The 23,546-nt window shown below is 45.4% G+C and overlaps 1 protein-coding gene across 10 annotated transcripts in view; it reads right to left on the minus strand.

The window, feature by feature from the left end:
* The window catches only part of SCAP (SREBF chaperone), a 101,104-nt gene that overhangs the window by 73,393 nt on the left and 4,165 nt on the right, over positions 1-23,546 (minus strand). For 8 of the 10 annotated variants that reach the window (XR_012902157.1, XM_075923017.1, XM_075923015.1 and 5 more), the window contains one exon: positions 347-466. The gene's annotated coding sequence lies outside the window, so the exon portion shown is untranslated. Of the gene's footprint in view, positions 1-346; positions 467-7,612; positions 8,184-8,490; positions 8,513-23,546 lie in introns of those variants that run through there. The other 2 variants (XM_075923019.1, XM_075923016.1) reach the window with 2 other exon arrangements.

Here is a 23,546-nt window from a genome sequence, read left to right on the forward strand (position 1 = left end):
GGTGTCGGACCAGGGAGGTCCAACCTGTAGTTAAAAGAAAATACACAAAGGGTAGGAAAAGTCAGTTTTCCACAGTGGAGAGAGGAAAACAGCTGGGTCCCCACAGGCCCTCTAGGACCAGTGCCGTTCAACATGTTCACAAATGATCAGGAAAAAGGGGTGAACAGTGATGTGGCAATATCTGCAGAGGATATAAAATTATTCAAGATAATTAAGTCCACAGGTGGCAAAGAGTTATAAAGAGATTTCACCGAATTGGGTGACTTAGCAACAAAAGGGCAGATGAAATTCAGTGCTGATAAATTCAAAGTAATGAACATTGGAAAATAATCCCAACTACACTTACCAAATGATAGGCCTTAATTAGCTGTTACCATTCAAGAAACATCTTGTCATTGTAGATCATTCCCTGAAAACATCCCCTCAATGTGCAGCAGCAAAGTAGTTAACAGAATGTTAGGAACCACTAGGAAAGAAAGATAAAACAGAAAATATCATGTCACTATGTAATTCCACACCTTGAATATTGTATACAGTTTGAATCACTTCATCTAAAAAATCAGAACTGGAAAAAGAGCATAAAAGGCCAACAAAAATAATTAGGAGTACAGAACAGCTTCCATAAGGGGAGATTAAAAAGAGTGGACCATTAGGCTTGGAAAAGATGACTATGGGTGGATACAATAGAGATCTACAAGTTCATGAATGATATCGTGAAAATAAATAAGGAAGTGTTATTTTTCTCTTTGTATAACAAAGAACCAAATAAATAAATTGCCAGCAGTTTTAAAACAAATGAAAACTTCACACAACACACATTCAACCTTTGGAACCAGGGGATATCGTGAAGGCCAAAAGTATAACTAGGTTACAAAAAAAACCCACTAAGAAAGTCATGGAGGATGGATCTATCAATGGCAATTATCCAATACAGTCAGGGATGTAAACTCATGCTCCCAATGTCCCCAAACCTCTGACTGCCAGAAGTGGGGACTAGATGACGCCAGTGGAGGATGAGCGCCAGTTGTGACAAGCTGGGAAAGTTGGCAACCCTGTAATTAGAATAGGGTTAAAAATGAAGTGTTCAGGGTGTGGTAGAGGGCTCTAGGTTGGGGCAGAGGGTTGGGGTGTGAAGGGGGGGGGGGGAGTGCTCCAACTAGGGGTGCAGGCTTTCAGATGCAGCTTGGGATGAGGGAGTTGGGATGCAGGAGGGAGCGCTAGGCTCCATGTGCTGCCCTCACCTGCAGATGCTGCCCCCTGCAGCAACCATTGCCTGTGATTCCTGGCCAATGGGAGGTATGGGGGTGGCACCTGCAGGTGAAGGTAGCATGCAGAGTTTCCCAGATTGCCATGAGCCAGTGTTTGCAGCTCCAGCCTCGCAAGGGGGCACCAAGACTCAGGGCTTCTGGCTGTGGCCCAGAAACTTGCCATGAGCCAAATTAAATTAATCAGGCGGGCTGAATCCAATCCACAGCCAGAGGTTCCCCACCACCAGGGATCATCAGTTTTTGAAAGGTGTAACAGAAACCAAGTTTGGGCTTTTAAAGCACCTCAAGATCCTCGGATAAAAGGTGCTTAACGATCAGTAATTCTGTACCTGTATACCTTTTATCCATTCATTGCATATATGCAGAGCATTATTACAGTTAGAGGATTACAAAAATTCCAGTACAGGCCTCAAGTGTTATTTAAAGTAAGATGCTTTCTCTTGCTGCAATTCCAATGCTTTGTTAACTACCAATCCTTCACCCAGCAATAGGATAAAATCCTGCAAAGGACAGTACAATCTGAATACGAGGGACAAGCTGCCCTATAAAAAAGACATAAGGCCATCTCTGCTTTTCTGCACTTAGATGCACCCTGGCTAAACCTGCTGTTTGTGCTAGAAATATGCAGTTTTAATTGCTTTGAGAATCCACTGCAGTAAAACAGCTGAGAGACAGAAGTCAAGTGCACATTACAGCAAACACTCATCAATTTATTCAGCACTGGAACATGATTTAGGTAGCTTCTTTTTTCTGACAAGGAGACAGTTGCACATATACCTGCCACCCATGAATGACAGTGTAAGAGGTAGGGGAAAGCACTGCCCACACTGCACCCCTCACACTGCCATGCTGAGGCTGGGACCACACATTGCCTGCCTCCCCTGTGCTGCAGAGCCATGGAGGACTAGAGACCTGCCCCTGCAGTGGAGGGATTGGCTCCCACAGAGGAGGGGGGAGGGGTTCTTAGGTGAAAGAGGTGGGGCTGAGGGCTTGTCATTACAGTACTGACACAGATCAAGCACAAAGCAATAATGTAAACCTGTTTTAAGTTACTGTTCTTAGTTTAAAACTGAAATCCCAATTCCAATCTTCCTACAAAAGAGACCAAATGTCTTTGTCCCAAAAAGGGAATGTACCAGGTCATTTACCCTCTACACCTGGGCACCCATTACTGCCTGTTATAGCAAATCAGTGCAAATACAAGTCATGTTTACTGGAGAACAGTTGCCATCTTGCCCTGTGAGAAGAAGTACTGCCACTTAGAATTTCCCTTTGGTTTCTCAGCCTGCTGCTTTCTGGGAACAGCTGGCCTTTTAATCAGACATCTAGAAGTAGTCTCCTGGTACTTGATACTGCAAAAGAAACCATTTATTTTCCAAAGCTCGAGCACCTGATTCTTTCCTTACAGTCTATTAAGCCAGAGATGTAGGGATATAAGCGTCTAGACGATTATCCGATAAGCATATGACTCAACTAGTCGCTTTCCCCCCTTGTTGCCTCTATCATCAGGAGCCTCAGCACTGTCTCTGGGGAAAAGGGGGGGGGGGGCGGAGGCATGCCAGGAGCACAGCAGGGAACTGGTGGTGCTTCTGCCTTTGAAATGTAGCAAGAGCAGGTCTCTTACTATATTTCAAAAGCAGAAGCGCCAAAGGGAGCGGGAGACTGCTTGAGTCCCCTGCTCACCCTGTGCTCCCCACACGCTTTGCTTTTGAAATGTACAAGAGCCCCCAGGACTCTTGTACATTTTAAAAGCATGGAGCACGAGGTCAATGGGAGACTGCTTGAGTCCCAAGCTGGCCTGTGCTCCTGATGGCACTTCCGCCTTTGAAATGTAGCAAAAGGCCACAGGGCTCTTGCTACATTTCAAAGGTGGAGGTGCCCTTATTGACTAATCAAATAGTCGATGCAAATTCCATCAAGAATTCAATTAGTTGATTAATTTAAATTTAACATCCCTAGATATGTAGAGTCAATCATTGTATCTGATGGACACAGGGTGTCTAGGGCAACACTTACTCACTGTATTACTGACCAGATGAATCCCAGATGACTTAGAATAAACACTTCACTGTTTTTCAGACAAGAAAAGATCAACTCAGATGTGTATGTCCTACTTAAGTGATAAAAATATGGCTCTCAATTTAATTTTAGTAAAAAAACTTCTATCACTAACTTTTGTTACTAACATTGCTAGCATTTTGTTGGGAGGGAGCATTTTCAAAAAACGTTAGAGCTCTGGCTGGAGGTCAGAAAATCTGGGCTTTAATTTCAGTTCTATCAGACTCAGTTCATGACTTAGTGCAAGTCAGATAACTTCTCTGTGCATCCATTTTCTACACCTGTTAAATACAGGTAATACTAACTTCAGAGTGAAACTTGAATTTGTTAGTTATTAAAAATTTAAAGCTTTCAGATGAAAGGGGCTAGAGAAATACTTTATAACAAACAGCAGCCCAGCAACTGTCTGGCTTGAAAAATGTACAAGACACTAGTTAAAGTTATTTTGGGGAGGTAGGACTGGGGGGTGTATTTCTGTTTCACTCTGCTCCACTTCTTGAAAGTGTTAAGAACAGAAGCATTAGAATGGTCAGTGTGCAGTCTCAAGATACTGCTGAATCAGCTTACATGAACAAAGTTATCTTCAAAACTACAATGGCTAGATTTCTTTAAAAGTCCTCAAAAGAAATTGACAACTTAGGACTGAATCCTTCCTGTTTTCCACTACCAAAAGGATTTGTCAAATCCTGTATAACCAACACAACAAAAACAAAAGGTTACATGGAAATAGATATGCCATTAAAGCAGTCTTTCATATGCTCATAAAAAAGTATTTTGCATTTCTGGAGCAGCTCACACCCGAGGATCTCACTGCACTTTCCAGACATGTTATGAAACTACTAAACTCCCTCAGGTGAAGTACTCCCTTCATTTTACTAATGGGAAAAATGGAGGTAAACTAAAGTTAGACAAAATGCCCTGGAACAGGGGATTCCAAATTGTGGTACTTGAGCCACTAACAATACAAAAGCTTCACAACCCATCCATTCACTTCACAATTTTTTTTAAATCAATGATTAGGACTCACTGCCCTAGCACACAAAATACATGTAACAGCCAGGAACAGAAGCTTTTAAAGCACTACACAATCATCAGATAAAGGTGCTTAAACAGTATTTCTGTATACCTTTTATCCATTTCTTACATAAGCACAGAGCATTATTATTGTTAGAGGATTACAAAAATTCCAGTACAGGCCTCAAGTGTGATTTAAATGAAGATGCTGTCCTCTCACTGCAATTCCAATGCTTTGCTAATTCCCAATCCTTCACCCAGCAAACAATGCTGAATGTAACAATGTAAAAGCCCTGAGGATCGGACTAAGGTGATCAGTACCTGTGTAAAGCTGCCTAAAAGACAGCCCTGCATTATATTTTCCCACCCGGCTATTAAGAAATGATGATGCAAACATTACTCCGCTATTGCTAGGGAAACAGATTTCTCAAAGCAGTCTTGCTACACATTCTATACCAAAAACATTGTGCTGAGTCTGTGGCCTTACCACAAAGGGCCAATCCAATGCTGCAACAGCTTCGCAGAAAAGGAGAATTCAGATTATAACCAGTTTGTGCTACAAACAGGATGGAAGAAGATTCAAACAAGCTGGAGTCACACACTACATTGCCACATCAGCTGGTTCTCCCCTCTCCCAGATACAAGAAAAGAAGGTGATAGCACATCTGAATCACTGCAGAATAATACAGTACAAGCCAGATCACAAGAAGGGAAGCAAAGCTTGACTGTAATAACATAAGCAAATTTTACACTGGTGAACTCTGCTCTTTGGACAGCTCAGAAGATAGAAGTCCCCTATTCAACAGGTACAGCATGGGCAGCAGGAGGGCTAGCTTCCCCACTAGCATGCCTCACTCATAAGGATGGACCTTCCCTTGCAAAGGAAGTTGAATCTCCATGATACATTCTACCACTGGTTTCTCTAGGCCAGGGAGAGCACTTTCAAACAGCTCTGCTATCTACTATGTTCACCGACATCTCCTAGGCTGCCAAGGGAACAAAGTTCACTAGAGTAAGAATTGCTTCACCACAAAAGTTTGATTTGAAGGTGATGGTCCCTCTCCCATGACTTGTTATCCCTTACTTCCATATGCAGGAAGTGAAATTTAACCAGAGCCAAAAAGATGAGAGCTGCTGGATAGTTTGTCCTGCATAGGTTGCAAAGGAGACTCTATGCAATCAGAATACCGAAGGCTGAAGACATTACACAAAGGCTTACAAAATTATATTAAAAGGAATTTTTCAGCTGGCTGACAAGCAGCCTCTAACACGGGCTGGGCAAAGAGGCATCTAGCGGGCCGGATCCGGCCCACCAAGCTGCCTGATCCAGCCTGCAGCCACCTCGAGGGCACCCTTGCTAAAGAGCAGCTGCAGCTGCTTTAAACAGCAGGCTGCTAACTGTGATGCAGTCTGGAAAGGAAGGAGAAAGCTTTTTGCACTGTCCCTGCCCGCTAGCAAAATCCCCAAGCTCCCATTGGCCAGTTTCCAGCCTATAGGAGATGGGGAATTTTGCAGAGGCAGCAAATGAAGCCTTCTCATCCCCTCCCTTCCAGTACTGGAGCAGAGCCATGTGGAGCAGCCAATCCAGTACACAGGCAGGGAGGGTCAGGTTCCTGTAGAGCTGCTGGCTGGTATCTGCCTAGGTAAGCACACCCCAGCCAAAGCCTGCCTGTGGCACCGCACCCCTCTCCCCATCAGCTTGCCCCAGGCCTCCACCCAAACCCTTTGTATTCTTCTCCCCACCCTCCTCCAGGTCACAATTCCTCCCTCGCAAACCCTGCACTCCCTCCTACACCCTTTCCTCAGGTCAGAGTCCTCTTCTGCACCCAGCACCCCATTTCCACTGCCCCAGCTCAAAATCCAAACCCTCTGCACCTCCTTCTCCCAGGTCAAAACTCCCTCTCAGACTCTGCTCCCTTTCCCCTAGACCAAAATCATCTCCTGGACCCTGCATTTCAAGATCCTGCCCCAGATCATAACCCCCTCCTTCATCCAAACTCCCTCTCAGACCCCACACATCAACCCAGACCCTGCACCTCCTCCACAGAAGTGTGGCTCTTGACCACTTACCAAAATCTTGGAGTGGCCCCCACTAAAAATTATTGCCCACCCCTGCTCTAACACATCAGAGGACCGCAATAAAGACAAATCCCAGGAGTCTCATATGAATGCAATGAAATCAATTCTTGCTGTTCTCCTATACTTCAATACAGGCAGAAAGAATAGCAAGCACTCACTCCATTCACTGCAGGGCCCAACCCCTCTTCCAGCTGATAATGACCTATTCTTACACTTCTGTGGTCAGGTAATCACCCCATTAAGTCACACACTACTGGATACTGCTACTGCTGTTAGCAGGCAAAAGAACTTTTTCAGTACACACACATTGTATAAGGACAACCTTTTCAACACCTTTTCTCCCACACCCCTTCCCTGTGCCTTTTTCCATACTAGAACACTATACCAGACACTTTCCTCATTCATCTCCCTTCTAAAAATTCTGAAGCTTGCCCTACCCTGTTGGCAGATCCTTGTGAACACAAGTTTGAGGCAGATTCAAAGGACACTGGCAGGTAATTAGCTTCAACTTTTAAGTTTTCAAAAAATGTCACTAACTTTCCAAAATGTCACCAAAAAATGAAGAAAAAATTAAATATTCCTCTGAAGTCTTGACAACATACTACAGCACCGGGCTAGTAAGAGTGAAAATAACTTCAGTATTTTATAGTCATCATTCAATCTTGGAGGAAACAATAAGCAGTACTGTTTTTTTTTTTAAAGGAATTTTACTTGATCTTACTATTTTTAAAAACATAGCTAAGGGATTCTGCTTTAAATACAATTTTTAACTTGCCAATATTTATTTGACGCACTAACAAATAGCAATGACCTCCACTAACCATCAGTTACTTCTTATTTATCCTTTCCACAATACAATTCCATAGCTTTTCCCACCATGCCCTTTGGGGGTAGCAGATATTCAAGACAGGGACTGGAATGCATCCGGCATGGTGAAGAGAGACATCATGCTATACCACTGACTAATATATTAGACTCCCCACTGGAGTGTAAAACATAACCTACAATCTGCATGTACTGTAGGAGCAGGTTGGCAGAGACCTGATATATCCCTTATACTTTGTATGAAGAAAACACATGCTTCCATTAGAACCAGCCCTCAACTTCGAAGTAGAATTTGCTAGGACCTTTGCTGGCATAATTGCATATGTACACTCTGTCTACATACTATTTCAGAAAAAGGAGGAACTCACCAAAAAAATGCAGATCTGTACAGGTTGTTCCACTTCTCCTCTTTGCCCTCTATGAAGCTGAAAAAGCTGGCTACTATTCCCTTACAATGCAGCTCTAAGGGTTAAATAGTGCAAGTGAGCTATCCGAAGGAATTCCTTTCCTAATGCTACATTCACTAGCAGTGTATTTACCAGACTGGTAACCTTCACCTTCCCAGAAGCGTCCATCCCCAGAGATCAGCAGGGGACAGACTACAGAATAACTCCTACTTTCAAAGCCATTTCAAAACAAGAGGCGTTTAACAAGACTAATCCTGCTTGGAGCTGGATGAAACATCCTGTTTCAAAACTGCACTGTCACAGGGGAATCACAGGTTCAGTAAAAGGTGCTGGAAAAAAAATCACTCTAGCCAAAGAAGGTTCGGTAAACAGACAACCACTACAGGACAGAGGACAATCCTTACATGGACATGCTATCTACTGTACTGTGCATACAATCAGACATGCTATCTACATATTGTACGGACGCAATCCTGTTATGATAAGACTGCTTAGGCAGACACCCCAGTCTTGTGCTGTGCCCCAGAGACAAACAGAATCTACAGGCGGCATCTCTAGTACCACAGTCTATCATTTCAACTTCAGTCTTCATTGAGCAGCCAAGAGTCACTGCAGTCTCTTTCCAGCACACACAGAGGAAATGGCTGGTGCACAAGTTACCTGGAACTCAGAACACGCAAGTGTTCCCAAGTAAGGTACAGATGAAAATGAATTCTACTACACTCAACGAGGAGGTCTTTGGGTCCCAGATAAAATACCTGAGGGAGCAGGTGTCTCAGGCCACTGCACAAGCTGCACAGCTAGAGCTGCTAAACTTACATCCTTTCTTTCTCCCTTACCAAAGCAGACCCATGCAGGAGCACTGACGGCAGGTGCAGTAGGCACGCGCCTCTCCTAGCCTGAAAGATGCTCAATAGCAGCAACAGTAAGAAAGGGGAAACGAAAGGCAAACCCAACCTTCCCATCACCCAATAAAAAAAGTCAACAGACTGAACTGATATTTTGACATCTGCTGCTCCAATGTGGGCTGATGGGTGGGAAGTTGAGCTATTTTTCTAAAGAGAAGTTCAGAGATGAAAATTGAAGTATGCATCGAGGACATTAATCTCTCTTCATGAGCCTGATGGGCAGTCAGCTCCACAACACCAGACTGCTGTTCTCTGCTGTTATTCCCACGGCAAGAACAGTGTGCTTTGTGTAACACCAAGGTACAAAGGCCAAGTGAAACCGAACACTTCCTGTGGGAAAATCACAACCCAAGCACTGACCCTTTGGGGGCTGGTGTCTTGTGTGGGTGAATACTGACTCAGCTATTTAGATATTGTGGGGCCTTGCTTCTGTGCAGAGTATTCTATGTATTAGAGTGTTCCCTTTAACATACCCTGACACAGAAGTGCATCTCTAACAAGTTCATTTCAGGTTCTATTTCCACCTCCAGAAAACATCAGTCATATGATCAACTCCAAACCACGGTTTGAACTGGGCCCCTTCTAAGTTTCTCATCACATGAGATACACATCAAGACTACCCTTTCAAATCCAAAACAATTCTGTTAAAAACATCACTATCTCTGACCACATCATCAACCAAGTCATCTCCCTGGTTCCTACTGCAGTGCACATCAAATTAAGTCCTGAAGATAAGACCAAATTGCCCCAGCTATATAGCGGACTCAATTTTCTATCATGTGGTTCATCAACATATAGCAACCAGCCAAAGAATGTTTTAGACCAGTATTCCTCAAACTGCAGTCCTACTCCAGGGGGTCTGCTAGCCCTGCTGATCAATTCTTCCCCTCCCTCCTAGTGCCTCCTGCACACTGCAGAACAGCTGTTCAGCAGTATGCAGAAGGCACTGGAAGGGCAGGAAGATAGATGCAAAGATAGAAGCAGGGATGGGGCATGCTTGGGGGAGAGGGTAGAAAGAGGCAGGGAAGAGAAGAGGAAGAGATGGAGCGGAGGCAGGACCTTGGGCTGAATGGGAGACTTGCGGAGGAGGGGGGGTTGTCTGCAAAAATTTGTAAATTAAAATAGGAGTCCTTAGGTTGTTAAAGTTTGAGAACCGCTGTATTAGGCTGCAAGCTGTTTGAAGCATGAACCATAGTTGTTTTTCCAGGCACCCACTGTATTCTTGGGGTGCTAAGAAATAATGCTCAGTATCAAAATAGCCAGGATTTGAGAATGCATGCAAGAAAAGCAAGCTGGCCTCACAAAGGCCTTAAAAAAAGAATGCAGCTGTTAAAACAAGCAACCCTCAATCTTAAAAACAGGCTCAATGATCCCTGTAACAACAAAGAACACTGAACCTATTATGGTAGCACACAAACACCAGCTCACATTTTTGGGACATCCCATGATCCTCTGCTCCAGAAGAGAAGAGTGTTAAGTTGAAGTGTGTCCAGGATAAATGAGTGAAGTATAGCAATTTCATTTGTTCTCATTTGCCAGAATATCCCTCTGAACTTTCAGTTGGACTAGATGTTCTTTGCTCCACTGACACCACTGCAGAAGCAGAACTTGCCTGGAACAGCCATAGTCAATAGCCTTACTTTGAAATTTAAGGGTTACTGTCAAACATCAGCTCTTGTAACTAGATCCAGACTAGCCTATTGCCATTATCACTTACCAATGGGTCTCATCTACTTCATTAGAGGGTACCTTCTGGACAGCCAAATCTGGACATTATTTGAAGTGACTGCAAACTTAGATGCCATGCAGAAGATAAAACATTGAGGAGTGATTTTGATCAAGGACTCTGCAGTTATAGAAAGATCTTCACCAACTACCTAATGGGAGCTGCATTACGTTTGATCACATCACCACTAATGGAATAATCAGCCTCCTCTTGTTTATCAATCTTACTGCTTCACGACAAATGGCTAGGGAATGTAGCTGCACTATTAAGAATCAAAAGGATGATGCAAGAACCACATGCTATTACATCCTCTGCTCTCTACACTGGAATGCAACATGCTGAGAACCAACAAGAGATAAGGAGCAAGATCTACCACTGCCCTCTGCAAATTGATCATGGACTGAGGAGTGGGGGGGACCCACCTGACACTCAGCAGATACCGTATATTCCGGCGTACAAGACGACCTCTGATGTTAAAAAACATATCCCAAAAATCGGGGGTCGTCTTGTAAGCCGGATGCCCCGCCGCCGGAGCCCCTCCGCGGCTTTGAAAGCCTCGGGGGAAGCCGGCGGCGGGGCATCCCAGGCGCGCATGGGCTGCGCCCCCGCCGGAGCCCCTCCGCGGCTTTGAAAGCCTCGGGGGAAGCCGGCGGGGGGGGCATCCCAGGCGCGCATGGGATGCCCCCCCACCGGAGTCCCTCCGCGGCGGCGCGGAGGGGCTCCGGTGGGGGGGCAGCCCATGCGCGCCTGGGATGCCCCCCCGCCGGCTTCCCCCGAGGCTTTCAAAGCCGCGGAGGGGCTCCGGCGGGGGCGCAGCCCATGCGCGCCTGGGATGCCCCGCCGCCGGCTTCCCCCGAGGCTTTCAAAGCCGCGGAGGGGCTCCGGCGGGGGCGCAGCCCATGCGCGCCTGGGATGCCCCGCCGCCGGCTTCCCCCGAGGCTTTCAAAGCCGCGGAGGGGCTCCGGCGGGGGCGCAGCCCATGCGCGCCTGGGATGCCCCGCCGCCGGCTTCCCCCGAGGCTTTCAAAGCCTCGGAGGGGCTCCGGCGGGGGGGCAGCCCATGCGCGCCTGGGATGCCCCCCCGCCGGCTTCCCCCGAGGCTTTCAAAGCCGCGGAGGGGCTCCGGCGGGGGGGCAGCCCATGCGCGCCTGGGATGCCCCCCCGCCGGCTTCCCCCGAGGCTTTCAAAGCCGCGGAGGGGCTCCGGCGGGGGCGCAGCCCATGCGCGCCTGGGATGCCCCGCCGCCGGCTTCCCCCGAGGCTTTCAAAGCCTCGGAGGGGCTCCGGCGGGGGGGCAGCCCATGTGCGCCTGGGATGCCCCCCCCCCGCCGGCTTCCCCTGAGGCTTTCAAAGCCGCGGGGGGGGGGGGGGGGGGCAGCCCAGGCGCTCCTGGCGGCTTTGCTCCCGGTGCCTCTGGTCTGCTGGGGACCATCTCCAGCAGACCAGGGACACCGGGAGCAAAGGAGGCGGAGGGGCGCTGGGGTATAAGATGAAACCCTATCTTTTAATTAAAAAGATAGGGGGTCGTCTTATACACCCAGTCGCCCTATACGCCGGAAAATACGGTACTTGCTTGATGCTCCAGGGGAAAGCATAAAAATTGCCAAGAATCCCATTGACAATCCCTTGTGGGCAGGAAGGGAAGGTTTTCCTAATTCTAGATCTGATAGTCAAGTGAAGCAAAAACTCTTTCCTGGACACAAGCAAATGTTAGCATAGCATAAGCATACAGTTCCAATTACACCCCAAAATGCCAGAATGATCCATACTGTCTTGCAAATGTATTTTTCCCCAGTTTAAAAAGTTTAAAATGTATCTCCATGAAAAATAATCTGTGAATAGAAGTACCACGTATTATTATTACTGTTTAATGAGGGGTTTGGATTTATTAGGAACTGGGGACACTTTTGGGAGAGGGGGAGTCTATACAGAAAGGGTGGGCTCCACCTAAACCAGGGTGGAACCAGACTGCTGGCACTAAACATTAAAAAGGCCGTAGAGCAGTTTTTAAACTAAGAGATGGTGCGGAGATGCACGTAAATCGGATGGAGACTTCTCTTAGAGGAGAATCCATTGATAGAGATTCTCTAAGCTGTAGTCAGAAAGAGGGGAGGGGAGAGGACAAACCATGGGCCAGAGCAGACAAACAACCACATATAAAGGAATCCAATGCATCAGGGAAGGGCAGACAAATAAGCAGTGGCAAATTTTTAAAGTGCTTCTACACAAATGCTATGAGTCTGACTAATAAGATGGGTGAATTAGAGTACCTAGTATTAAAGGAAGAGACTGACATAATAGGCATCACTGAAACCTGGTGGAATGAGGAAAGTCTGTGGGACACAATCATACCGGGATATAAAATATATCAAAAGGATAGAGCAGGCTGGCTGGGTGGCAGAGTGGCACTGTATGTGAAAGATAATGTAGAATCAAATGAAATAAAAATATTAAATGAATCAACATGTTCAATAGAATCACTATGGATAGTAATTCCATGCTCCAATAAGAAGAAATTAACAGTAGGGATATATTACCAGCCACATGACCAGGACAGCGATTCTGACATTGAAATGCTGAGGGAGATTAGAGAGGCTACCAAAATAAAGAACTCTGTAATAATGGGGGATTTTAATTATCCCCATATTGACTGGATACATGTCACCTCAGAAAGAGAAGCAGAGATAAAATTTCTCAATGGTTTCAATAACTGCTTCTTGGAGCAACTGATACAGGAACCCACAAGGGGAGAGGCAATTCTCGATATAGTCCTGAGTGGAGCGCAGGATCAGGTCCAGGAGATAACCGTTACAGGACCGCTTGGGAATAATGACCATAATATAGTAACATTCAACATTCCTGTGGTGGGAAGAACACCTCAGCAGTCCAGCACTCTGGCATTTAATTTCAAAAAGGGGGAATTACGCAAAAATGAGGAGGTTAGTTAAACAGAAATGAAAAGGCACAATGACTAGAGCCAAATCCCTGCAAGCTGCATGGAAACTTTTTAAAAGATACCATAATAGAGGCCCAACTTAAATGTATACCCCAAATTAAAAAACATAGCAAGAGACCTAAAAAAGAAAGAGTCACCGTGGCTTTACCACCATGTAAAAGAAGCAGTGAGGGACAAAAAGGTATATTTTAAAAAGTGGAAGTCCAATCCTAGTGAGATAAATAGAAAGGAACATAAACACTGTCAAATCAAGTGGTAAAATGTAATAAGAAAAGCAAAAAAAGATTTTGAGGAACAGCTAGCCAAAAACTCTCAAAGAAATAAAATATTTTTAAGTACATTAGAAGCAGGAAGCCTGTTAAAAAACCTGTGGGTCCCCAGACGATCGAGATATAAAAGGAGCAATCAAGGATGATAAAGACATTGCGGATAAACTAAATGATGTCTTTGCTTCAGTCTTCATGGCTGAGGACGTTAGGGAGATTCCAAAATCTTTGTGGATGATGAATCGGAGGAACTGTCCCGGATTGAAGTGTCATTAGAAGGTGGTTTTGGAACAAATAGAACAACTTTATGTTAACAAATCTCCGGGACCGGATGGCATTCATCCAAGGGTTCTAAAAGAACTCAAATGGGAAATTGCTGAACTATTATCTGTGGTTTGTAACCTATGCTTTAAATCGGCTTCCGTACCTAATGACTGGTAGGTAGCCAACGTGACACCAATATTTAAAAAGGGCTCTAGAGGCGATCCTGGCAATTACAGACCAGTAAGTCTAACTTCAATACCGGGCAAAATAGTCGAAACAATAGTAAAGAATAAAACTGTGAGGCATGTAGAAGAACATAATTTGTTGGACAAAAGTCAACATGGTTTCTGTAAAGGGAAATCCTGTCTTACTAATCAGAGTTCTTTGAAGGGGTTAACAAACATGCAGACAAGGGGGATCCAGTAGATATAGTATACTTAGATTTTCAGAAAGCCTTTGACAAGGTCCCTCACCAAAGGATCTTGTGTAAATTACATGGCCATGGGATAAGAGGGAAGGTCCTTTCTTGGATTGAGAACTGGCTAAAAGACAGGAAACAAAGGGTAGGAATAAATGGTACATTTTCAGATTGGAGAGGGGTAACTAGTGGTGTCCCCCAAGGGTCAGTCCTGGGACCAATCCTTTTCAACTTATTCATAAATGATCTGCAGAAAGGGGTAAGCAGTGAGGTGGTAAAGTTTACGGATGATACCAAACTGTTTAGGATAGTCAAGACAGAAGCAGACTGTGAGGGACTTCAAAAAGATCTCACCAAACTCAGTGATTGGGCAACAAAATGGCAAATGAAATTTAATGTGGATAAGTATAAAGTAATGCACATCGGGAAAAATAACCCCAACTATATGTACAGTATGATGGGGGCTAATTTGGCTATGACAAATCAGGAAAGAGATCTTGGAGTTATAGTGGATAGTTCTCTGAAAACTTCCACACAGTGTGCAGCGGCGGTCAAAAAGGCAAATAGGATGCAAGGAATTATTAAGAAAGGGATAGAAAATACTACACAGAATATCTTACTGCCCCTGTATAAAACTATGGTATGCCCACATCTTGAATACTGTGTACAGATGTGGTCTCCTCACCTCAAAAAAGATATTTTGGCCTTGGAAAGGGTTCAGAAAAGGGCAACTAAAATTATTAGGGGTTTGGAACGGGTCCCATATGTGGAGAGGTTAAAGCAACTGGGACTTTTCAGTTTAGAAAAAAGGAGACTGAGGGGGGATATGATAGAGGTATGTAAAATCATGAGTGGTGTGGAGAGGGTGGATAAAGAGAAGTTATTTATTAGTTCCCATAATAGAAGAAATGAAATGAATGGGTAGCAGGTTTAAAACTAATAAAAGAAAGTTCTTCTTCACACAGCGTGTAGTCAACCTGCGGAACTCCTTGCCAGAGGAGGCTGTGAAGGCTAGGACTATAACAGAGTTTAAAGAGAAGCTAGATAATTTCATGGAGGTTAGATCCATAAAAGGCTGGCTATTAGCCAGGGGATAGAAATGGTGTCCCTGGCCTCTGTTTGTCAGAGGCTGGAGAAGGATGGTAGGAGACAAATTGCTTAATCATTGTCTTCGGTCCATCCTCTGTGGGGCACCTGGTGCTGGCCACTGTCGGCAGACAGGCTACTGGGCTAGATGGACCTTTGGTCTGACCCAGTATGGCCGTTCTTATGTTCTACAAATAACATACACCTATCTAAACTCCATTTCATCTTCTTGGTGAAGTGCCCTCTCTCCATAGAACACAGACATATGACATCCCCACTCTCCATGTGACTGAGACAAATTGGAGGATAGGGCCAAAAGAAATCTGATACGGTTCAACAAGGACAAGTTGAACAAGGACAGAAGAATCCCAAGCACTGTTACAGGCTGGGGACCAATTGGCTAAGTAGCAGTTCAGCAGTAAGGACCTGGGAATTACAGTGGATGAGAAGCTGGATACGAGTCAACAGGGTGCCAAGAAGGTTACAAGAATGTGGGGCAGTGGTGATAGTGGTGCATTAGGAGAAGCATTTCCAGCAGATCGAGGGAAGTGATTATTCCCCTTTATTCAGCATTGGTGAGGCCACATCTGGAGCTTTCCGTCAAGGTCTGGGCCCCCCACTACAGAAAGAATGTGTGCACATTGGAAAGGGTCCAGCGGAGGGCAACTAAAATGATGAGGGGGCTGGAGCACGTGATCTACGAGAAGAGACTGAGGGATTTCAGCTTATTTAGTCTGCAAAATAGAAGAGAGAGGGGGAATATGATAGCAGCCTTCAATTTCCTAAAGAGAGGTTCCAGAAAGGATGGAGAGGTGCTATTCTCAATGGTGACAGATGGCAGAACAAGGAGCAATGAATGGTCTTAAGTTACAGTGAGGGAGGTCTAGGTTGGAGATTAGGAAAAACTATTTCACTACTTCAGTACTGGAATGGGTTACCTGGGAAAGGGGTAGAATCTCCATTCTTAGAGGTTTTGAAGTCCCAGCTTGACAATGCCCTAGCTGGGATGATTTAGTTGGGGTTGGACTTGATGACCCCGAGGTCTCTTCCAGCCCTAAGATTCTATGACATCACGTTTAACACTTCAGTTGTAAATTTTTGGGTATATCTTTCTATTTGCACTGTGAAGCACCTAATACACTTTCTGGGCATTGTGAAATAAGACCACAACTCTCTTCAGTTTATCAAGATATTTGATAAATGAAACCAATGAATGAAGACCATCATGTATTTTGGACTAAGTACTTTCAGTTTGGGGACAGCTAGGTTGGCTGGTAACTGCCACTATCTCCACTGCCCCACATCCTGTTCACACATATATACAGGATTCACTGAAAGCAGGAAGTACAATTTAGAACGTACACCACATTAGATGTAGGAGAATTACTAAACCATTTTTAGACACTAATTATTATGCTGAAATAGAGTATAGCATCCTCTTCCTCTAGTCTAAAAAGTGTCTTACAGCAGATCTTTACTCTTGTTGAAGACAGTGTGAGGCAGGGACGTAAGAGAGCTAAGGCACCCACATTATTTATTTATTGTATGTATTGCAATCATGCCTAGGGGCTCCAGACATGGACTAGGGCCCATGTTAGGTGCCACACACACACACGACAATCTCTGACAAAGAGTTTGCAGTCTAAGCATGAGACAAGACACAACAGGTGGATAGACAAGGGAGCATAAGGAAAATGAGAGATCTCTGTTCTTGCAAGACCTGCATATTGCCCCACTAGCCAGAGAAGTAGCCAATCTAGTGGTTAAAGCACAAGCCCTGAGCTTTAGTTCTCTTTTCACACCATCTCACTAACCTTCAGCAAGTCATTTCCCCACCTGTATGCATAGAGATAATATTTACCTCTCCATTCCTTTCTGAAATCTCTGGAGAATGCTGAGAGTACAAAAGGTTTTTTTTTTTTTTTTTTTTTTACTGTATCTAATACAAATACACATCAGTTATGTATTATATGCACAGTATACCCAGAAGAGATTCACTTGGCTCTTAAATAAGCAATTCCCCAACTGCACTGTCATGTGTTTACTTCTACATTTAGTTTTGGATAAAAGTTTGGCACTGCTTCTGATCTTTATCCTGAGCACATGACTCCTCTCCTTGAAGGACAAATCCCCAATGCATGACAAAGCAAGATAAAACTGAACAAACTGTGGTCTTTATTGCCCTCTAGTTTAAAAAAACAGATTCTCCTCTCTATGTGCCAAGACCCATTTCTGCATTTCATGCTCCTTCCTAGCGGTGGCTTTGGGTACACTTTTGAACACAGTATTTTCTATAACGGCAGCCTTGTTAAGAGGGATACAACCATGACAGAAGAGAACATCCATATTTCATTTAGTTTTTTTCCATTTTCCAAGGGCAATTTTTTTGGTGGAAAAAGAAAAAGAAGGTTTATGTAACCTTTCTACTGGAGGGGTAAGTGATGCAGGAAATTGCTATTGCTTTTCTCATCTCTAGACCATTATCTCAGTCTTGGGGCTACATAGACACTGAAGTGAATTTTCAAAGCACTTGCCAGATAAGGACTTTGCTGTGCTGATCTAGTTTATCACACTTCTCAGTCTTCTCCTTCCCATCATAACATGATTTTACTTAGGAGTGATGGATTGGGTAGGTTTTCTGCATCCTTTGGTGGCATTCTGAGGATCAGATGTATTATTATACTTTTCAAGGAAGTTGGTTGGCATCTTCATTTTCCTGCTACAGATGGTAATTTGTTAGCAGTAAGCATAATTCTCCATGGGCTTTTACCAGCCAGGACACATGTATTTCATAGATACCAGCTCAAATATTTACAACAGCTATTACAGTAAGACAGGCTCTAACTCTTTCAGAGGTGATGGAGCAATTAAAATGGTCTAGTCCATTTCCAAATGTTATGCCTTAACCAATTCCTCAAAGATTTTCTCCAGAGTAGGACAAAAGCCAGCCACAGCAACCAGTTCTTGGATCTGATGACTGATTTAAGCCAGGGGTGAGGAACCTCAGGCCCCCAGCTTGCCTGGATCTGGCCCCCGAGGCTCAGGGGTCACTCCCACCAGAGGGCTGGAGTGCACAAAATGTACGAGCTTGTGCCTCCCCACATTCTCTTCACACACCTGAGCCTAGGGGAGTGTCTTTCTCCATCTCAGTCAGGAACCACATCAGAAGGGGGGGGGGAGGACTTTTTTATTTTCTGGGTTGGGGTTGTTTCTCTCGTGTACAGCCCGACTGATTTTTCTGTGCATCTCCTGCACTCTGCCTTGAAGCTGTCTCCGCAGGAGCCTCCTACTTTCTGTGCAGGGCAGGGGAGGGAAAGGAAGGGTGCTGATGTCAGAGTGCCCCCTCTCCAACTCTGTATCCTATCTCCACAGAGCAGACAAGGGGCACAACAGGAATTGGGATGGAGTTTGCTGGCTGCTTTAGGGAGTGGTACAGGTCGAGGGCAGGGGTGAAGCTGCTTTAGCCTCATTGCACCGCCACCCAGGAGCCACCTGAGGTAAGCAGTGCCAATTGGAGCCCACATCCCAAAACCCTACCCCAGGCATGAACTCCCTCCTGCAACCCAAGCCCCTGCCCTAACTTGGAGCACCCCTGCATCCAAATGCACTCCCAGAGGCTGCACCCAGAACCCACTCCAGTACCCCAACTGCTTGCCCCAAGCTCAGCTCAGAGCCCCTCTCACACTCAAAATCCTTTAATCTAGGATAGAGCCTGCACCTCAACCCTCTGCCCCAGCCTGGTGAAATTGAGGGAGATGGGGGGGAAAGGAGGGAAGGGAGGGAAGATGGAGTGAGCAGGGGTGGGCCTCAGAAAAGGGGCACAAAAGAGGCAGTGCAAGGCTATTTGGGTTTGAGGTAGATCTTGGATTGCATTTAAATTAAAAAAGTGATCTCATATTTAAAAAGGTTGGAGACCACTGTCCTACAGGAAGACTTTGTGTAGCTGACAAATAAGACTTGGATCAGGTTTTGTGCCACCAACATGTGTTTTCTGCCCAAACACTCCCTTTTATTTAATTCACCAGTCAACTTTGGTGATGTTCCTAATTGATACTGAGTGGAATAGCCTATGAGTTTACTCATCCCTTACCCTTACAGTTGAGTGGTTTGCCTTGTAGGATATGCTGGAACTTAAAACGATTCAACTTTTTTTGAGAGTAAGCCAGTCCAAGTTAGTGGTTATTGTAACAAGAATTACTATTAAACCCACTTTCAATTTCTCAGATAAAAGGTGCTACAGAAGCACATGCTTTCCCAAAACTAGCCAAGTCTCAACTTCATAGACAGTACGGAATCTGGAAAGAGACTGTCTAGCTCAAGATCACACACCAAGCCCAGCAGAGTTTACCATTAGCACATACCACCCCCTTCAAGCAACTGTTTTATACATTTTGCCTTTTTTTAGGGCTATGCAATAATGTGGTTTTGAATCTAAAGAACCTTTTGAAGTTCTAAACAAAACTAGAGGACAAATACAGGGATTTCAGAAATCCCAAGTGCATCACAATGCAGGAAGAAAACACCTTACGTAGCATATTTTCATTAGCTGGTCCCAGGCAACCAATCAGGCAACCAATATCCTCAGCCTGATGAACACTTAAAAGTACTGGTAGCACAGCTATTTTGGTTAGGAGTGTGAAAAAAGTCACCCCCTTGACGTAACCATACAAGCAAATGCTCTAACGTACAAATGCAGTTACATCAACAAGAAAGTCCTTTTACCATTATGACTCTCTCTCTTGGGAGAACTGGCATGTAATAAGCTCTCTCAGCAAAAAGAACCTATTTGCCAGTATAAGCTGCATCTCCACTAGGGCAGTTTATTAATAGCAGCTCTGCTGGCATCCTTATACTGTACTGGCAAATCCTTTTAAGTGTAGACAAGGTATTAGACTTGCAAAGTTTTTTCCAATCACAACTTTCTTCACTCTTGTGAGTTTCAGCTCTGACACAACTTATGGGTGCTCTCCTCGAAGAAAGAGCAATGAGCTGTGCTAAGAGGGGGAGGGGGGGAAGCTGAGCATACTTCTTAGCCCTCAAAGTATAAACTTAGTTTTCAGTGTTAATTTCCCTGTGAAGCCACCTGATGTTCAAACACTAAAAATTTTACATAAATTATTATAACAGTGACTGTCCATTTAAACAGCACCTTTCAACAAAATGAAATTTCAAAACACTCTGCAAACTTACTAAACAATTGTACAGCGGTACTAAGTTCTCACACCCCACTGAAATGCAGGTATCTGTGAGGTGACAACACTAATGATTATTTTATTACAAAAATACTTTATCAGCCGCCTGAACACACAAGGTGCTAGTAGCTCAGAATGCCTGCTGAAGCCAGCACCTTGCAGGAACAGATCCTCTGTTAATTCTGAACAATATGGTAATCATATATAAAAAAAATTACAGATTAGACATTTGATTTTTGGGAGTAGCAAACCACTACCCCATCCACTGGTGGAACACCCAACATACTTTATTACATAATTAGTCTGACTTCGAGACTGCTGCGGATCAGAACAAGACACCTATTCCCCAGGCATCTCTGTCACAATGCTTCAGGCAAGATTAAATTTAACCACAGTTAAAGGAAAAATGCAACTCATCTCCCCTTCCCATACTCAGAGGCTGCCCCTTCTCTCAGGATGGAGCCCACGGTCCTAGAAGCACGACTCCTGTTTCCCCGTCAAGAAACTGACTATACAGGCGCCCGAACCTCAGGACTAGCATCAAAGAATCACTAAACACCCAACATAGGACATAGTTCCATTCTGTTGCTTTTTCTTCATTGATTTGGATTCTTCCAAAGAGCACTGCAAATTCTGAGCAAGAGAGGCTTTTATGGATCCTAAGACACACAGCTGCATTACTGCAGAACTCCCCCACAGCTGGCCCTTCAGAGATCCTCCACTGGATCTAACAACTTCTATGCTTTGTTTCTAAGACACTGCATAATACGGAGACGAAAGGGTGGTTACTTGCATGGTTTGGGTAGAACCAGAAGAGACCAATGTTAGAAAAAACATGAGACCCAGGAGCAGATGGGGTAAACCACTTTATTGCCCTTGCACGTTTACCTCAGACATTCAACACAACGTTGGAGTGGGGCGACAGCACCATCTGGCAGGAGCTCTTGCAGGAGATGTTCTTGTTCTGCCAGTTGCAGATACAGATGGGCTGCCATTCCTCCCAGTCTATGACAGCCAGCCCTTCCTTGGCCTCCAAGCAGATGCACTTGCCAATGCTCTCACAGAGCCAGCCCGGGTGCTCGCTGATGCTGCTTTTCTGGGGGACGCCGGCATTCACGGTCACTTGCTGCTCGTCGTAGTGGCCCAGGCGTTTCTTGCACAAAATAGTGGGGTTATGGTCCATGAAGCCCTTGTTGGGCGAGGCCTGCAGGTCAAAGAGGATGAAGTCCAGCTTCACCTTGAAGCAGGGCCTATAGTCTGGGTGGGCCCGTTCCAGGCCATGATGAAGTGCTTCTGGATGAAGAGGGGGGCAAAGGTTGGCTTCTCGGCCTGCCCACAGGCACCAGCCACAGCAAACAGCAAGAGCCATGGTGCTGCCAGCATGGAGCCTCCCCACATTACTCTCACTGGGTCCTGGGATGGCTTCAGGTAATAGCCTGGGCAGGCTCAGCACCCCATCCCTGGCCGTGCCTCTCCCAGAGCCACCAGCCCAATGCCACCCCCCTTCTTGGGCAGCACTCTTGCCGATGCTGGAGATCAGATCTGCCCTGCTCAGCACATCCAGCTTGCGGCCGTAGATGGGCCTGGTGTAGATGAAGATGGGCAGCGAGTAGCCACCATGGCGCTGGTGGGAAATCCGCAGGGCCTCCATGACCAGAGAGCGCATGAACTTGCAGCTGTTCACGGAAGAGGCCAGGACCCCTCGAGGTAGATGGAGGGTAGAGCTCCTTCCAGAGCCAGGCCACTTGGACGTTGTATTGAATGTCCGAGGTAAACGTACATGGGCAATAAAGCGGTTCCATTTACCCCATCTGCGCCTGGGTCGCCTGTTTCTTCTCTAACATCCTGTTCATGACGCCAGATGTTAGAGAAGAAACAGGCGACCCAGGAGTGGATGGGGTAAACGGAACTGCTTTACTGCCCATGCACGTTTACCTCGGATATTCAACACAGTTTTAGAGTTGCAATAAAGTAGTTCCATTTACCCTATCCACTCCTGGGTTGCCTGTTTCTTCTCTAACATCTGGCATCACAAACAGGATCCCAGGGGAGATGCGTGCCTGATCATCAGGTCTCGATGGATCAATGGGTAAGTCTGACAGGTTCTTACTTACTGCAACAACTGTTAGGGATTTTATTAACAAGTTAGTGGGGAAGTGGGAGCGGGTCCTTATGTGGATTCCTCCCGGGGTCATCAGGATTGGTCTGCCATCCAGGGGTGGGTGGACGCCTCCCTGATGTCCAGGGGTTCCCCGGGCTATGCTGGTGCAGGCTCTGTGCGATGGTCGGTCACCTCTGTAGGAGGAAGTTGCTAATCTTGGAAGCAAAGTAGAAACCATGCAGCAGATTGCTGAGGAGCAGCGTGCTGTTAATTACTAGGGTATGTTGGCAGCCGGGATGTCTGAAAACTGCATGGATGATTTTTAATCGCCTTAAGTCAGAGAGCCTGGCCCTGAAGGGTCAAGCAGACACCTTAAAGTAAACTTCTCACCCCCCTCCTACTACTTTTACCCATTCTATCCTTTTACTTCTGTTACTTCTTTCTGCCCCTCTTTGAAGCAAAATTCCTGTTTCCCTCACCCTCCTCTCTTCAAGGAGAAGTATACAAACATAGGACATTTGAAATTTTTAAGAAAGGGATCAGGAGGTGTGGGGGAAGTTAAAAAGACCACTCTCCATGCTAAACTGGTAAAGTAAACCTGTGCCCATGGAAAGGGACCATTCAGCAAGAGAGAAAAGGACAGGGACGAGCCAACTCAGCACAGGGACTTCAGGCAAAGGAGGGTGCGGGTGCAGACCTCCCGGAGAAGGCTGGAGAGTGGCATTGCCACTGATACTGGCAAGTGAGCCGAGGGTGGGTGAATGATGGGCCTAAAGGAATATACCTTTTTAGATTCTGCATCAAGCTTGAATTTGACAACTGGCCCAGCTCCAGAAAGTGGGCGCAGAAAACCATGTGAAGGGGCTACAGGAGGCCAAAGTTGGGAAATTGAGCAACTTGGATTATTTATACCCTTAGAGGGGGAACCTTTGGAGTTTGCTCCCTGGGTTACTGGCCCTCACGTTCAGCTAGACATCATA

This window comes from Pelodiscus sinensis, chromosome 2 (genome assembly GCF_049634645.1).
Source record: "Pelodiscus sinensis isolate JC-2024 chromosome 2, ASM4963464v1, whole genome shotgun sequence".
In the NCBI taxonomy this organism is placed as follows: domain Eukaryota; kingdom Metazoa; phylum Chordata; order Testudines; family Trionychidae; genus Pelodiscus; species Pelodiscus sinensis.